Below are 18,060 nucleotides of genomic sequence, written 5' to 3' on the forward strand. Positions count from 1 at the left end.
ATTTAACTTTTCGACGTTTCATTCTTTTGGCATTCAACGTTTTGACATTCTGCGTTTTGTCTTTCTAACATACATATTGACGACACAGTGTAATCGGTCTTACTTTTGTTGGGTGATATTCGATTGCACCCCAATGATGTAAATTGCTCGTACACTAAACGTAAAAAAAACCCTTTTTTCAAAGTTCCTATTGCACAAAAAAATCTCTAGCTTAAAATCATAAATAAAAAGAAGCAAAGATACTCAATAATGCTCGAAACACTGGACATCTGGACGTATATATTTCAACTCCTCATCCACTGGCTGTTTGTTTGTCGGCTTAAAGACGAAACACAAATTAACAGTTGCCGAGAGCTGTGGAGCAAACTGGACGACGAAAACAACATTCTAGTGAACTTTTCTGGACCGCCGAAGGCCATGCAGATGCAAGATGGCAATCAATGTTCGGAACTGTCTATGTAAGGAATACTGGTGAAAATTGTTTTTCATTGGTTCCCAATTATCTAGTCGGTAGACTACTGGGAGGGATCCTGCAATACGCATCGTTTGTTTTTAATGATTCACTTGAATGGCGCGTGTTGGATATCTGTATCTATGGTTTTCCGGAAGAAATAGTCAATCAAATCGTGTATGTGCATATCCGAGACAAAAGATAACACGAACTCAAATCTGACCAGAAAAAGTTAAGCCAAAGTTATTTCAATTCTTATGTTTAGATTGAATCAAATAAAAGTTTAAACTTTTGTTGTTCGTTTGGGGAACTACTGTCCGATTCGTTAAAATTTCACCTCAAACTGTGAAGGAGTGGTTTTTCTTGCTAACTGTTGCTCGAAGGATTCATGAGAATAACCGGTCTAACATCCCAAGTAACACAGAAAACATCTTTGAAAATAAAAATTTTAAAAGATGTATTACAAATGTATTATTAGTGTATGATAACACATCTTGTGTTACTATCAAGTTCCAATTGTGTTGGCCAATAACAAACAGAAAAATAAACGTTAAATAACCTATCGGAATTTTTCTTGGCATTATCTTGTCAAGAATACGTTGAATATGCAACTATAAATCGTTCCTGGTAGCATCAAAAACGCTAATTGATTTTACGATTTTTATGAAGAACCTTGTCCATAAATGCAGAAAGATTGATCCAGCAGTCCTTCATGGCCTTTAAAGTTGTCGTCCAATTCCCAAGGAAGAACACTCACCGCAGTGCGCTAGGAGCTTATACTCATCAGCATGCCCGAACCGGGAGCCAAAACTTTGGCAGAACTCAATCTACCGGTTCACCCGCATAAAGCGTCCATACATCTGCAGTTATCCGATCTCCAACGCAGCTCTTAGTTCCAGCTCAACTCAGAAAATTTGCTGGCCACTTCTAACAGCTGCTGGTATCTGAAGGCATCAATCTCCGGTAGATTTTAGCACCACCGGGAACCTGCACATCTCTACATTGTTGTCGTGATTAACGATGCAGCATAATTTGATTGGAACCAACCGTCCAATCACGTATTTTGCACACTATGGCCAAACAAATCATCGACAATCGTGGAATAAAACTCTGGTAGAGGTAGAGAAAACAACGCGATTTTCGATAAACATACTTTGACATCTGACATTCTGACAGGTTAAGTCCCACTCAGATCTCTGATGTTATTTAGTATTTTTGGAGTTGTATTATTGTAGTAGATTTTAATTGACACTCATAATGTCAACAATACGTTGAAGAGAAGTATAATAAATGTTTAAAATAAATTCTTTGGGAAAATATTATTGTGTTGCTTCTAAGACGTAGTTCAGACATGATTCCAACGTATTTTAAAATGGAAGCATTAGATTTGTGAATCAGTTTAAATAAAAATGAAAACGATTCAGATTACAGTGCTGCTCAAAATTATTATTAAATAGACAAATATATAAAACAAATTTACATTTTTCTACATAAATATAATCATTATAAAAAATAGTTGAACAACGGGTCTTCGAATATCAAATGTTGTGAAGGGGCCGTTGATAAACCACGTAGATTTTAGGGGGAGGGAGGATTGGTCAGGCCAAAGTCTACGCACCATATAAATTTCAATTTTTTTTGTACGGATAAAAGCCTACGAGGGGGGGGGGTCTGAGATGACCAAATTTTAGTTTACGTGGTTCATGAACAACCCCGAATAAATAATACTGTATGAGCAAATTGAATAGTGTTAGAAGTTTAGATAGTTCCAAGGAATATTCTTCACTTTTTTGAACGGCACTGTAAGTTTCATGAAGCTTGCGCCATGTTGTTTGATCTTGTGGACCGAAAATAAAAATGATAAAACAGCATTTTTCGGGTGGTTCATGCTACAATATAGGTTTATCTCAGTGGCGCTTGGATTATGGTTAATTAAAATTAAAAGTTCCACGATAAATTTTTCAGCGCAGATAAAATATCACTACCGGTAATAAGTAAAGGCCCATGTAACAATATATTATCCGAATAATTGACATTTTCTGACTCCATCACGTTGACATCATTTTTCGCGTTGAACTAGGTGAACATAATTATTAAAATTATTTTAATGTGCTTTTTTATTAGTTTTTGCCCAGTTTTTTTTTTGTTTACACGTGGCATCTTATTTGTCTGTTATAAAAATGGTTTATGCAAGTCATATTACCTTCATATAGCTGAATTTCAACCTATGCATATGACAGGTAATATATATGCTTTCTTAAAGTCATAATATCTAAAAATAGCTCATTTGCAACCAATGGATGTCTTTGTATGATATAAGCATTTTTCTAGTTCATTTGGCCAAAGAATAACTTGATTGTAAAACATGTCGTTTTGAAAGTTAAATGGATGTATAATCATTAGTACGACAAGTGTATTCGAATACATCTAATACAACTAGTAAGATGTTGTATAAGACGCCATTTTTTGCGCTGTTTTCAATATATAGGTGTCCGAAATGCAATCAATAATACAGTAAAAATACAATCAACTATGTATGAAACATGCATATTTAACTACTATATAACTAGTTGTGTTACTTGGGATGCGATGTTTTACAAGGACCGGTCTGTTTATTCCATTCCATTGAAGAAAAGTAATTCGAGAGCATGAGTAGAGCATAGAAGACCATACAATTCGTAGTTGCTACTCCATGATTATCCAGAACTAAAATTGCACGAGAAACCTTTTTTATAGAATGTAAAAATCTGCTGATCAGATACTCAAGGGGTGGTTCCTCGGGTTATGTGGGAATCGACCCACCAAAAACTCACTCTCTCTCTCTTCCTCACCATCGCGGTGCGCCCGTTAAGGATGATTTCGAGAAGGGGAGGGGGCGTACATGTGTACTCTCTATTGGTAAGCGTTCTACCAGCTATTGCCTTTAGTTGCCCTCTCTGCCCTAGAAGCTTGAATCCTGGCTAGTACTGTAGACTACCCGTTGAACTCAAGCTCCCGGATGGGAAGGGGGGCCAACTCAACTAGCTGTTGGTCGGCCCGCCATTTTAGTTTAAGTACGATTCGGAAAACCGTGGAAGTAATGAAATCCCATTTGTCCACCCCCGTACATATCCTTTCAACAATGTTGTCCGGAATGATATCTCTACCGCATATCTCCTGCATACTCGACCTTTGCTCCACAAAGCGTGGGCATTCGAAGAGCACATGCTCCGCGATCTCATCGCAGTCTGCGCATTCCGGATATGCGGGTAGCCTGCATGTCAGAATCTGTGCAGATACCACCTAAAGCACCCATGGCCTGACAGAAATTGTGTCAAGTGAAACTGACACCGGTATGCCCATCGATATGCCCCTTGCTGGAGGAATCCCATTCCCTTTGACACTTCAACATAGACGATGTTCTGGCGAGCCGCCTCGTGCCTCTTATGCCACGTAGCTCGAAGCACTCTTCATCCTCTGCCACTACTAGTGCTATGGGCATCATGTCCGCTAGCACACATACCGCGTCCTTTGAGACCGTGCGGTATGCGCTGACCATCCTAAAGCACCTCAACCTGTGGATACCCTCGAGTCGCTTTACGTTTCGATTGACCACTAGCGCATTCGATCATGTAGCTGCGCCATACCGTAGTATGAAGACCGGTACTGCCGCGAGCAGCTTACGCTTACTCGAGACTATTGCCGAGCTATTTGACATAATCTTTGACAATGCCATTATCTCCATGCTTGCCCTGTTGCAGGCATTTTCTACGTGACTTCCGAATTTCAGCTTATCGTCGATCATGACTCCCAATTGCTCCAGTGAGCGCGTAGAATTGATCAAACATCCGCCTGCGGTGACCACTGTCTGTTGTTACCACCACCTCCGTTTTGTGGTGCGCGAGTGTCAATTGCGTGCGTTGCTGTAAGTTCCACTTCATCTATCGACTCGCCATATACCACGACCGTAATATCATCGGCAAATCCGACCCCATGGAAGTTTTAGCCTCAATTCGCCATCATACGCCGCGTTCCATAGTACCGGGCCCAGGATGGAGCCCTGAGGTGCTCCCGTGATGATCATGTAGCTCCTCTCGCCTTCCTGTTTTTCGGTCAAAGATTAGCACCCTATTTTGGGGGTAACTCACCTCACGCTAAAACTGATCAGCACTAAAATGTGTAAGACCTACTCATAAGTGCATAATTTCCAGACCACACAAAAATGTGTAGCAGGTACACATTCTCAAAAAACAGCTCGTACACTCTTCTAGATGCGAAATGTTGATTTTTTTTTGTTTTCCAAGGTCACTAGTAATCCTACCTAGATTGGCGTACAAATTTTTTTGCGATTTTAACAATTTTGCGGACACTGGAGCTGATTTTGTGCAACAAAAAATGTGCAAGGGTTACACATTTTTGGTGTAGTTTGGAAATTATGCACTTTAGTGCTGAGCGGCGTTAGCGTGCTGTATCCGGCATAGGCTAATTGGGACTCCCAGGTGGTGTATGGCACACTCGATGACAGCCCAGCTGACGCTGTTAATGTGTTCCAGCGTGACGACCGCACAATAGCTAATTTTTCGACCGCTATCATGGCCGTTTTGGTTCCGGAAGCCGAAATGTTTATCCGAGAGGCCAGAGTCTTCGGGTTTCTCGGTATAGACCATCAGTCACGATAGAATGATCCATTCAAACAGTTTTCCGGCGATGTCCAGAATGCAGATAGGTCTGTTTTCCGACGGGTCGCCAGGTGCCTTCCCGGGTTTGGGCAGTAGAACCAATCTTTGCCTTTTCTACCTCTTCGGAAATTCGCCTCTGTCTAGGCACATCTGCATAGCTATTCTGAACATGACAGGGTTAGCTTCGATGGCCGTCTGGTTGGGCTACTGTCGGGATACCATCCGGACCCGCAGCCTTATTTAACTAAAGCGCTATTACGATGAGTTCGTCATTCGTCAACGGGGTGACCTCGCTCTGACCGGTTTGGCCATAGGGGACAAGGGCCCATGGTCTTGTATCGTGGCGTGGATACAGCGTTCCCACGATCTTCTGCAGCATCTCAGGGGAGCGTTCTGGGAGTGCTGACGCGCCCTTCGTTTTGGCCATGAGTACTGTGTAGGCAACACCCCAAGGGGTCGTGTTGGATGCCTGGCAGAGATTTTCGAAGCATATCCGCTTATGTGCCTTAATCTCTCAGTGTCAATTTAGCCACTGGTGCGAGCTTTTTGCATCCTCCTTCTAGCTCATAGGCAGGATATGCGGAGTTCTGCAATTTCTGGACACAAGCAGTATACCGGTTTGCGTCCATTTCTGGGTAGGGAACGCCTTGGCATTGCGGCGTCACATGCACGGCTTAGGGTTCCGACTAAAGTATCACTGGATAGATCGTCGGTGTTACCCTCCAAAGCAAGCGCTTCACGTTCAGTCTAGCCATAGCTTCGAATACAGCCCAGCCTCTCCCGTTAGTCAAGCGGCTACCACACTGAATCGCCCAGGCGTTGAAGTCTCCACCGCATACCACGGGACTCAATCCCACTTGTGCGCTTGTTAGCGAATCTAGCATCGACGAGAACTGGTCTATCGGCCACCTGGGAGAGGCATAACAAAACAACTGCAGTAGTAAAAAAGACAATTACACCGTCTTCGACCTTGCGGCTTCTACAGACTGCACATTACTAACATTAGACAACGGACAACACATATAACACCCAGTGGCTCAGTGGAGAATTTTTCGTTTGACGAAAAGTTTTCCCCGACTGGTGCGGGAATCGAACCCACACTCCAAGGCGTAAGCGACTGACGCCGCTAACAGCTCGGCCACGAGGTCCACATCATTTCAATCTTCGCTATTGCGAAGCCCTCGTGCGACGTGGTACACAGATGGTTGTACAGATCGCCGCTAGCTTGGCATTATCCGCTACCCAGTTCCCGATATTGGGAGGGATGCGGTAAGGGTCCGATAATAGGGCGATGTATGTACTTGACTCCGAGAATGACTGCCACAGCAACGATTGTGCGGTTTCACAGTGGTTCAGGCTTAGTTGTGTAACCTTCATTATCGTCGGTTGGTTCGAACTCCTCGCGTTCCTGGACAATTAGGCCCGCCCGTCGTGTGACCCTTGTTCGCCGTGCATATCAGACATTTTGGTGCCGAGTTGCACTCCCTGGCGATGTGGCCTTCCACTCCGCACTTCCTGCAGCGTTTACTCTTGTTGGGGCCTTCACATGCCCACGACTTATGTCCTTGCTCGAAGCACTTGAAACACGCCTCTGGCGGTGCATACATGCTGAGCGGGCAGACTGACCAGCCTACTATGATCTGTCCGACTGTAGTCGCCTTGATCACCTCCCTTGATCACAGATGACACCTGTAGGAAACATAGGAGCGCAGGAACGCCAAAGCCGCGATAGAGTGAGCGAAAACACGAGGAGCCAAAGCCGTAGCCTATCAACGGTATTCAGCTCTCGAGAAGGAAGTGAAGTGCTCATGTAGACGGGACGAAAGAGCGTGGGTGGACTCAGTAGTCGACTAAGGCGAGAAAGCCGCAAATACCAGCGACATACGTCTCCTCTACGATGTCTCACGTCGCCTTAGGGGGACTAAGGTGAATGCTACGATACCCGTGAAAGACACATCTGGACAGCTACCTATTGGCCGACCGGACTGAGAGCACTTTGGAAACCTTTTTCAAGAATCAGGTAAGTCATCAACACCTCAGCATGATCCGCCAAGGGTTTGACGCATTACCCGTGTCAACACCGAAGTTCCATCAGTGCAGGAGATAGAAACAGCCATCCGTAACATGAAATTTATATGGGAAACCATGACATTTCCGGTTAACTGGTTGCAAGGTTTCTTAGTAAAGGTGTCCAAAAAGGGTGACCTGACTGTATGCGATAATTGGCGGGGTATCATGTTGCTGTGCATCGTTTTCAAAGTCCTCTGCAAAGAGATCCTTAACCGGATACATGAGAAGATTGACGCAACTCTCCAGCAGCAGCAAGCAGCATTCCGTGCCGGACGATCCTGTGTGGACCATATTGTCACGCTCCGTATCATCTTGAAGCAAATCAATAAATTCCAAGAATCTCTCTACCTGGTCTTCATTCATTACGAAAATGCTTTCGACCGTCTCAATCACTAAAACATGTGGGAAGCCCTCAGGCACATGGTTGTCCCTGAGAATACCATTGGCCTCATTGAAGCACAGTACAGGGCATTTTCGTGTAGAGTACTGCACAACGGTGTATTGTCCGATCCCATCCGGGTCGTTGCTGGAGTGAGGCAAGGATGTATACTATCACTGCTACTGTTCCTCATCGTAATCGACGAGATCCTGGTAGGTGTAATTGATCGTGAACTAAATTGTGGATTGCTGTGGCAGCTCATTACCATGGAGCACCTAAATGACTTTGAATTGGATGATAACGTTGCTCTCCTAGCTCAACGGCGCTCTGATATGCAGAGCAAGCTCGATGATTTTGCCAAACGCTCCTCAGTTCCTCAGTCTTACCATCAACGTCAACAAGACCAAATCATTGAATGTAAACACGGTCAACTCTTCCAGCTTTACGGTAGCTGGGCAGTCAGTGGAGAAGTGAAAGCTTCCAATATCTTTGAAGCCAAATGGTGGCCGATGGCGGCACCAAGATCGACATAGGTGCACGGATCAAGAAGGCGAGGGCTGCTTTTGCGTGTTTAAGAAACGTATGGAAGAACAACCAGATTAGTCGACGTACCAAAATCCGAATTTTCAACTCGAACGTGGAATATGAGCTGCTGTACGCCAGTGAAACTTGGTGTGTATCAGCAGAGAACACTCAACGGCTGCAAGTCTTCATCAATAGATGCATGCGGAATATAATTCGTGCATGGTGGCCCATATAGCCGAGGCGGTAAACGCACGGGTATTCAGCATGACCATGCTGAGGGTGACGGGTTCGATTCCCGGTCGGTCCAGGATCTTTTCGTAAAGGAAATTTCCTTGATTCCTTGGGCATAGAGTATCTTCGTGCCTGCCACACGATATACACATGCAAAATGGTCATTGGCAGAGGAAGCTCTCAGTTAATAACTGTGGAAGTGCTCATAGAACACTAAGCTGAGAAGCAGGCTTTGTCCCAGTGAGGACGTTACGCCAAGAAGAAGAAGAAGAAGAAGAAGGTGGGCTTCGTGGCCGAGCGGTTAGCGGCGTCAGTCGTTTAGGTGTCTCGTAAGCCTCGGAGTGTGGGTTCGATTTCCCGCTCCAGTCGGGGAAAACTTTTCGTCAAAGGGAGCGTCCATAAATTACGTCACGCAAAAATTGCCCATTTTCAACCCCCCCTCCCCCCTATGTCACACTTTTTGTATGAGACCGCTGAAATTTTTGTATGGGTTGTCACACTTTACTGAACAAACCCCCCCCCCCTCCCCCTAAAAGCGTGACGTAATTTGTGGACGTTCCCAAACGGAAAATTCTCCACTGGGCCACTGGGTGTTATATGTGTTGTCCGTTGTCTTATGTTGTAATGTTCAGTCTGTAGTGGCCGAAAGGTCGAAGACGGTGTAATTGTAAAACCCTAATTAATCCACCTAGCGGTGATGGTGCCTTTCTCGTGCTTTAAAATATCCTTTCAACAAAACTCAAGCGACGTGTTGATGACATTGACATAAATATAAAATGGAAACTGCTTGCTAAATCTACTCAATATGGATACATTTTATATTAGCATAACATCCAATATTCAGAAAATATAAGACAACGATGCAAAATTCAAACCAAACAAATGTTATGAAGCCGCAAAATTTCGAAACGTCATTTTAGATTTTCCGGTCATCATTTTTTGACTCCGGCTATCTACCCCAACTAAACTATGCGCCATCTTGAACATTGAGACACCATCTTGGATGTTCTGGTATTCATTTTTGGACTCTGCACCTAAAATTACATAAAATAGTCACCTATTGAATTTTGGCATGTTTATGATTTCTGGCTACCGGTTTTGGACGAAGACCGGCATTCTCCCCCATTCAAACTATAGTCATATTGCAGACCTTGCGAAACAGCGCACAGCTTGGGTTTTCTGATTACAGATTTTGAATTCTGAACATATTTCCATACAAAATATGCCCATAATGCAAGAATTTAAAATCCTATCAAATAGGCGCTAACTTGAATACTGGGCCATTATCTTGGATTTTGGACCGCTATCTTGGATACTCTGGTGGACTCCGAACATACATATTTCCCATACCAAAAACACTTATTTCACATAGTTTTAAAGCTCAAAATTCCTTAAAAAGCCGCCATCTTCTGTTGACGCGATCAAATTCTTATTTTTCCATTCAACGTTGACCCATCCTGCTATAAATTTACACCTTAGACCTATTCGTCACTGTTGTTCATACCTAACGTTTATCAGGCCATTAAACAATGCCACGATTTAATTTTTCACATAAACGTTGGTTCTGCTACACAACAGCTAGTCTGTAATGTGATCTAAGGATATTTTCTTGCTAACCGTTCATTATATTATCAAAAAATCTGCGATAGCGACGATAGCGGCTGCGGGAGACGGTTCGACTTTTGTTATTCCTGTCTTCTTCCATATTAAGAGCTATATTGCCCATCTGTGTGTCGTATTCAATGCAACATGCAAGAATAAACTAACATTAACATTCATAATCGGAATTGGCTGAAAATCTATGCGTAAAGCTAGAATTAGACAAATGTCATCGTGTCAGATGACATTAATTTGACCCTTTCTTATGTTTATTGATCTTCATTCTACTGCTCGTTAGAGGTAACGCTAGCGCACGAATGTAACAAAGCAAGCTGACACCCGACTGCGGCAGCGAAATGAAGGTAGTAAAAGTGTTGAATGTTTACAAGACTGGACGTGATTTGATGTACCGCATCCATCGGTTTGGTTAAATTTTACATTTACTACCCTGATCTGATTCCGGGTAACTACCGGCTGAACCAAATATGGTCTGACACTATTTTCTTGTTAATTGTTCATCATCGGTTAACCAAAAACGTTGCAAATTAAAGGTGTCACATGCAGGGTTTTACAATTTCGACGGGACTCTCGGAACCAAATCCGGAACACTACCAGTTGTCTCTAGTGTGATGTAAGGCAATTTTCTTGCTAGCTGTTCATCAGGTTATCGCAAAAGCCACGATTTGATGTGTCACATGCCTGAATTTGGTTTACTATTACATTTGGCCTCTTCCGGCCACTCAAAACCAATTCCGAAACACATGCTGGCCGTTCATTAGGTAATCTGAAAAGCCGCTATTTGATGTGACGCATGCACGGGTTTGTTTCTCTTTCAGATTTGACCACTTCGGCGAGAACCGCGGAACCGGTTCCGGAACACTACTGGTTCAGATATGGTCTGAGATGATTTTCCTGCTCATTGTCCATCAGGTAATCGAAAATGCCGTGGTTTGATGTATCACATGCATGGGTTTGGTTCAATTGTATATCTGGTCACTTCCAGCGGGACGCCTAGAATCGGTCCCGGAACACTACCGGTTCAGATATGGTTCGAGACTATTTTCCTGCTTACCGCTCATCAGGTTATCGAAAATGCCGTGGTTTGATGTGTCGCATGTATGGGTTTGTTTCAATTGTATATTTGGCCACTTTCAGCGGGACGCCTAGAACCGGTTCCGTAACACTACCGGTTCAGATATGGTCTGAGATGATTTTCGTTCTCATTATCCATCGGGTCATCGAAAATGCCGTGGTTTGATGTGTCGCATGCATGAATACATGCATACAATTGAACCAACATTTGTATGTTTTTCCACATCCAGCGGGACGCCTAGAACCGGTGCCGGAACACTACCGGTTCAGATATGGTCTTAGATGATTTTCCTGCTCATTATCCATCGGGTCATCGAAAATGTCATGGTTTGATGTGTCGCATGTATGGGTTTGGTTCAATTGTATATTCGGCCAATTCCAGCGGGACGCCTAGAACCGGTTCCGGAACACTACTGGTTCAGATATGGTCTTAGACTATTTCCCTGCTTACCGCTCATCAGGTTCTCAGAAAATGTAATGGTTTGATGTGCCGCAGACATGGGTTTGGTTCAATTGTATGTTTTGCCACTTACAGCGGGACGCCTAGAACCGGTTCCGGAACACTACTGGTTTAGATATGGTCTGAGATGATTTTCCTGCTCATTGTCCATCGGGTCATCGAAAATGCCGTGGTTTGATGTGTCGCATGCATGGGTTTGGTTCAATTGTATTTTTGGCCACTTCCAGGGAAACGCCTAGAACCGGTTCCGGAACACTACCGGTTCAGATATGGTCTGAGACTATTTTCCTGCTTGCCGCTCATCAGGTTATCGAAAATGCCGTGATTTGATGTGTCTCATGCATGGGTTGGGTTAATTTTGATATTTGGCCACTTCCGGCGGGACACCCGGAACCGGTTCCAGAACACTACCGGTTCAGACATGGTCTTAGACTATTTTTATGCTTACCGATCATCAGGTTATCGAAAATGCCATGGTTTGATGTGTCGCATGCATAGGTTTGATGCATTTTCATATCTGGTCCGTTCCTGGGGTACCGTTCCGGAACACCTAAATGGCCATATCTCCGGAACGGCTGGACCGATCCGAACCATTTTCAATAGGAAACAATGGGACCAGATTCCGCGTCGAATGAACCGTCGGTCATTGAAATCGGTTGACACACAGACATCACCTCAATTCGTCGAGCTGAGTTGATTGGTATATATGACTCGACCCTCCGGGGCTTTTATCGAAAAGTCATTTTTGGAGTGAACATATAGCCTTTCCAGTACACTTAGTGTACGAGAAAGGCAAAAAATGGATCTCCAACGTGGAGCTCCATCACCGATGTAATCAAAAGCCGATAGCGACCAAAATTCGAGAGCGAAAGTGGAATAGTGGCGAAAACTGCAAACAAGTGTTAGATTGGTACCCAGCAGGACATCGCAGCAGAAGCAGACCCAGAGGCTCATGGCGGTGCATTAGCATTAGCATTAAGCGAGTCGCACAAATTCGTAGATGGTACAGTCCTAGACCGCTGTTATGAGGGTTGCCTCCTTCCCGACCGAACCAAAGCACAAAGATTTGGGACTAATCTCTGACTCTTAGACAAGACTGACGCAATCCTCCAATGGTCGAGCACTGTCCTGGCCACGTCCTTGCGACTGCTGAGGAATGGAAAAGGATGGTAAGTTTTGGACACCTATGAAAAATGTAGACAACTCTACGATCTCTCAGGCCTAGGTGTCACGGGAATTTGGGTGTTCTTAGTGGAAGGGTAAACTCCAAAGGATACGCTTGGTTAACGTTCGGGCACACCATTGTTAGACTGCTTCGAATCAGTTGTCTGCCCAATTCATCCTGGTTTCCTCGTCATCTTGTTGGCATTTAGTTGAATTACTAGATTCTTCGGTTGATAATCTGAAATATAAAATAATATTTACATCGTACGTCAAATAAGCTACATATTAGTGATACGCTCGCCACAGTTACATATTTTTAAAATATTATTTATATCGTACGATACATTTACCTGAATCCTGCTGAAATAAAATTTATATTGGCAGTACATTGAAACACAAATACTACAAAACACAAGGAAAAGAGCATCAAACTTTGATCTTGGAATATTTAAAAATGCGGTAAATATCAAGATCAAAATTTGATTTGGTAGATCTTACACCGCAACGCACCATTCTAAGGTGATCTACCTACGTTACGGGGTCCCAGAGGCTCATGGCGGTGCAGCCTCAATAAGGAAATAAAGTAAGTCGACAAAAATTTGACCTGTCCTCTGGGTGAAGGCGCCCAGGATGGAGATTTTTCAATTTGCTCCTCTGTACCATCATGGTCGCTCAGGACTGAAAGTAAGTAAGTAAGTTATATGATAGAATTACGCTGTGCTGTGGAAATAGGAAATATGAGAAACGGCTTTCTCAATCCGTTTGTGGTTCTAGTGATGCCTGTCAACATACTTTTATGCATGAGCTGTATGGGTAGAGAAGAGAGTATAGAAAAAGTTAGTAGAAAGATCTATCCAAGGGACTATCCAAGGATTGAACCCAGGAACTTCTGCATATAACTCAGAAGCGATTGCCACTAGATCACCAATCTTGCCTGTAAATCCACTTAGCGCCATAAAACGCAAACTACTAAAAAAATACCTAAAGTTCCAATAATGTTAGTAGAAAAATGTAATAAAATGTTTAGCACCACATTTAGCCGATTTTCCCAAGCATGCCAACCATGGATCCAACCATTTGTTTCAACATTTCACACCCTCCCGGAGGCCATCGTATTCCGAGCCTGACAAGCAGTTTACGGACGATATGCGAACAACGAACCGCATTGGAATGGAATCCGGTGCCTCGATTCCACACCGCGCCGGCCGTCGGTCCATCGGTTCTTCAGTTAGCACGCGCATATCGTTGGCATCGATTTCATCTTTCCACACGTCGTGGTCCGGCAGCGCCAATAAAGTTCCAAACAGATAACTTCCCCGAAGGAATAATGGTGGAATCGTCGCCGAGCGCCTTCAACGATCTCTCATATTTCTTGGTCGCATGCGAGTAGCAAACGGCGCACGCGGCGCGGTCGCTCTCCGCTGCCGTCTCTTTCTCGCACTCTATTAATTTGAATAATTTTATTTCATTTCCTACTGCCGAAGGATTGAGCTGTTGTTTACCGGCGCGGTGGTGATGTGGAGGACCACATGTTGATTGTCGGTCAAGTTTTCCACGGCCGCCGGGATCTGGGTCATGTTTGGATGTGACCTGGGTGTCCGTTGCGAAATGAGTGGTTCGCCGAGTGAATTATCTCGGTGATGCTGGCCACAGAAGTCCTAGAAATAGAGCATAATTCATCCAGCAGATGCTCGCACCTTGGTTGACGTCTTTGTTAGAGATACACACATTGGCAGGAGAAATTTATGTTGAATTTAATTTATAGTCTCCGCCGGACTATTTCGCTTGTCGCTTTTGCAATTGTTGAATCTGAAATCAGCTCGCCCTCCCGTTCGATGACTGTAGGTGATAAAGATCCGAAGAAATAGGGCAAGGTAACAGCGTATATTCAAATCAACCTCGGTGGAGTCGCAAGATCTATGCTTGCTTTTGAGTCGCGCTTTGAATCGATTGTTCGTTACGAGGAGATGGTCAAACCAGCTAACACGAATTAACTCGAACCATAATAAAACTCTACACTTTATGGAATAAAATCACCCTGATGCACTATCGTTGGTTACAGCTATTGTAGCGAGTGCTCTGGCGGTTTAAAGCTGCAACACATATAAATGACAAAATTGTAATAAATATACCTCTGGGTGCGCTTGTTGGGCCCAAGGGAGGGTGTTTGAGTTCCCTCCAGAAAACTCGACAACACTGAAAGGTTGGTACCGTTGAGTGGAGTGACATTGAACTAGATTTTAAAACTTCACACTCATGTGTTTCTGTTCTTCGGAGAAACTAATGACCGCTATGTTGTTATTAATTATAGCTTCAACTAAAGCTGTTAGTACACAGGGTCAAATATTTGTCCCAAAAGAAACCAATGCTCTAATATCTTGTTTGACTCGATCGAATTTTCATTAGAGTCAATCAAATGTTGTTTCTTGAGTCTTGTTCTAGGTCTTGTCAGATATTTGACTCTGTGTACTTCAAGCCTAATTCACAAGAGAAATAATAGTTGTAGAACAAATAGCTAACAAATATATGGAACGAGCTCACCAATTAAGTTTAATTCCTAATCAATTATTAGTCTCCGACTGTCGATTTCCGTTCATCCGGTGTTAGAAGATAAAAATTCCAGCGGATCTAAATTACTCCATTTATCGGTAGCTATACCCACATTTACTTGCATGCATGCACATTGGGTGAGCTTTGGGGAACGCCGAATGATGAACAACCAGAAGAGCGCACGCGTGCCCGCGGTACACTAGGGATTGTATGAAATTTTATGACACGATCTGCCCACGCTTATCTGCGATGGCATACTGGCTCTGGATTGAGGTTCAGATTGCAGCGGCTTGGACTAAGGATGTGTCCTGTTAGCGACTGTTGCTCGAAAACAGCAACGAGCCACGCTTATTGATGGCACGAGTTTTAGGTACTTCTGAATGCCAATTTGACGAGTCTTCTGTTAGAAATGTTTCACATTTTCGGGTATTTGGGCCAAACAGTTCCAAAACATGAAATGCAGAAGTTAAGATTTCATGAACATTAGTACAATTACCTAGACGCATTGGCGTCACATGGTGAAATTCCTACCCAAGTAACACACTTGTCACCGAAGAGTCACGGCGGCGCAGGTTTTTGTTGCGCAGAAGTCACTGTGACTTACTTCTAACAAATAAACACTTATTTGTTAGGAGTAAGTCACAGTGACTTCTGCGCAACAAAAATCTGCGCCACCGTGACTCTTCGGTTTTTTTTTTTTTTGTTTGTATTTATGTGTATTTTAACTTATGCTAATTCTACACTCTGACTTTTCGGTGACAAGTGTGTTACTTGGGTAGGGGGATAATTTCAAAATCCAAGAAAGCTTCGCAGCGCAATTTCAAGATAAAGTGGGAGGGGGAGGTCTTCTAATTTCCTGAATTCTTTGATAATTATCAATTATAATTCGAACGAAAGAGAATATTCGATCGTTTGATTGCAATTGTGGCTGCTAAGCCGAAGAGTTCCAGTGGTTTCGAAAACTGCAAAAAGAAAACATTCGGATAACTCCAGTACCGGAAGTGTGAGAAACCAAAATAAAAGGAATAAGTTTTTTTGGTGGTTTTCAAAACCTTTTTAAGACTTTTGTCATCAAAATGTTACTTGAAAGATGCGCTTTCACTGGTTTCGGAGGATTTCAGGTGCGCTTAATGGGGTCCAGTTATTTCAGGGAGTTTCTGAAGGTATTCCAGACCTAAGTAACATTTCGATGACCAATTAGTCTTGTAGAGCTTTTGAGTGCCATTATAAATCCTCATACCTTTTATCTTGGTTTTATGATGGTTCTATTCTAAGAATCTCTTCTTGACTATATGACTAAATGTTACTTGGGGGAGTTCTGGAGGATTTTCAGAAGCATTACAGGAGGCTTCACGGGCATTCTTGGGGGATCCAGAAGATCTAAGGTGTGCAACCCTCTAAAAACCAAAGTACGGCCCTATATAACGTCCCCGAAAACCCCAAGAAACTTCCTCTTCGGGAAATACCTCTAATATAAAGGTTAGCTATCAATTAAAGCAAACCGAAGGTTGCCATCTTCAATTACAAAATGGTGTAGGATATCGGATTCCGACATCAGTTCACTGAGCCAGGTCCACAAATATCCATGTGGCATGAGTGTTTGTGATTTATTAGACATAGGTCGTAAATACACTGTTCGGAAATGGATTGCCCCAATTCAGTGTCACAACTGCCTCACACTTCCGGTTCTTTAGTTATCCGAAAGTCCCGTTCGCAGTTTTCGAAATGGTCACAAAATTTGTCAATCCACTACATGTTTTGCCTTATCAAAAAAAAAAGCCACAGTCCCCCATGAAAGTTGCTCCTGTCTATGCGAGAAAGTTTTTGTTGCATACTGATCATACCCCCATGATTATCATGCAAACTTGACAGTGCATTTTTTGTCAGAACATTTTTGATCACTAATTCCAAATTTCCAGATTCCTCAGCCGATCCTTGGACGAATTCCTGAAAGAATTTCTGGAGGAATTGCTGGTCAAATTTCTGGAGGAATACCTGGAGAAGTTCATGGAGAACTTCTTGCGGGAATTCCTGGTGGAATTTTTAGAGGGATTCCTGGAAGAATTACTGGAGGAAATCCTTCAGAAATCCACGGAGGAATTTCTGAAGGAATCCCTAGAAGAATTCCTGAAAGAGTCCCTGAAAGAATCCCTGAATAAATTCCTGAAGGAATCATTGAAGGAATTCCTGAAAGAATTTCTGGAGAAATTCCTTAAGGAATCGCTGGGGGATTTCCTGACGGAATTCCTGGAGGATTTCCTGACGGAATTCCCGGAGGATTTTTTGACGGAAATCGTGGAGGAATACCTGAAGGAATCCCTGGAGGAATTCCTAAAAGAATCCCTGGAGGAAATCATGAAGGAATCCGTGAGGAAATTTCTGGATGAATTCCTAAAACTATCCCTGGAGGAATTCCTGAAGGAATCCTTGGACGAATTCCTGAAGGAATCCCTGGAGGATTTTCTGAAGGAGTCCCTAGTGGAAAGCCTGAAGAAATTCCTGAAAGAATGCCTGAAGAAATTCCTGGAGAAATGCCTGAAGAAATCCCTGGAGGAATTCCTGAAGGAATTCCTGAAGAAATCCCTGAAGGAATCCCTTATAAAATCCATCATGGTATCCCTGGAGAAAGGCCTGGAGAAACTCCTGAAGGAATCCCTGGAGAAATTCCTGAAGGATCCCCTGGAGAAATCCTTGGTGGAATTCCTGAAGAATTTCTTGGAGGAATGTCTGGGGAAATACCTGAAAGAATCCCTGGTGGAATTTCTGTAGGAATCCTTGAAGAAATGCCTGAAAAAAATCTGAAGAAAAGCCTGAAGGAATTCCTGGAGTAATGCCTATAGGGATCGTTGGAGAGTTTCCTTAATGAATTCCCAGAGGAATT

At 43.3% G+C, this 18,060-nt stretch overlaps 1 protein-coding gene across 1 annotated transcript in view; it reads left to right on the top strand.

Annotated features, from left to right (window-relative positions):
* Positions 1 to 18,060, top strand: part of LOC109405980 (dendritic arbor reduction protein 1) — a 395,303-nt gene that overhangs the window by 89,682 nt on the left and 287,561 nt on the right. The gene's annotated exons all lie outside the window — the stretch shown is intronic.

The sequence above is a fragment of the Aedes albopictus genome, chromosome 3 (genome assembly GCF_035046485.1).
Source record: "Aedes albopictus strain Foshan chromosome 3, AalbF5, whole genome shotgun sequence".
Lineage (NCBI taxonomy): Eukaryota > Metazoa > Arthropoda > Insecta > Diptera > Culicidae > Aedes > Aedes albopictus.